Source organism: Colobus angolensis, unplaced genomic scaffold (assembly GCF_000951035.1).
Source record: "Colobus angolensis palliatus isolate OR3802 unplaced genomic scaffold, Cang.pa_1.0 Scaffold223, whole genome shotgun sequence".
Taxonomy (NCBI): Eukaryota; Metazoa; Chordata; class Mammalia; order Primates; family Cercopithecidae; genus Colobus; species Colobus angolensis.
The window spans coordinates 131281-132232 of NW_012115411.1; positions in this window are offsets into that span (position 1 = coordinate 131281).

The window sequence follows — 952 nt, forward strand, 5'->3', positions numbered from 1 at the left end:
CCAGCGCGTCTCCTCGACACAGGGCGTGCTCCTCATTGGTCATCCTGCGTCACGTGCTGGTGATTGGCGTGCGGCCGGGGAGGGCTCCCCAGCGCCACGCCCCGGTAGAGGGCGTGTTCCTCATTGGTCATCCTGCATCACGTGCTGGTGATTGGGATGCGGCCGGGGAGGGCTCCCCAGTGCCACGCCCCAGCACAGGGCGTGCTCCTCATTGGTCATCCCGCCTCACGTGTTGATGATTGGCGTGCGGCCGGGGCGGGCTCTCCAGCGCCTCTCCCCGGTACAGGGTATGTTACTCATTGGTCATCCCGCGTCACGTGCTGGTGATTGGCGTGCGGTCGGGGCGGGCTCCCCAGCACGGGCGGGCTCCTCGTTGGTCGTCCCGCGTCATGTGCTGGTGATTGGCATGGGCCGCGGACGGGGTAGGCGGGGCCGGACCGCCTCGTCTTAGGCGTGGGCTGCTCCTCCCAGATCCCGGGCGCGGTGCAGCCGCCGGTCGGGTAGGCGCCAGGACCCAGAGTCCCGGCTGCGCTGCCCTCACCCACCGCGTTCTCGCTCCCGTCTTACTCCGTTCCGCGCTGGGTAGAGTCCCAGTCTGATTGCAAGGGTGCGAAACGCCGCCTCGGGGGCTTGACTTCAATGCCCGGGGTCCCTACGTCTGCCTTGGGGGTTCGAGTCCAGCCCTGGGGGGCCCGGACACCGCTCAGGGGTCTCTACGTCTGCTCTGGAGCCTGGAGTGCCGCCGTTGGGGTCCCGGACGCCGCCCAGGAGTCCCCACGTCTGCCCTGGGGGCATGAGTCCAGCTTTGGGGGTCCTGGACGCCACCCAGGGGGCCCCATGTCTGCTTTGGGGGCTCGAGTCCATCCCGGGGGTCCTCACGTCTGCCTTGGAGACTGGCGTTCCCCCGTGGGAGTCCCGGACTCCGCCCAGGTGGGTCCCCACGTCTGCCTTG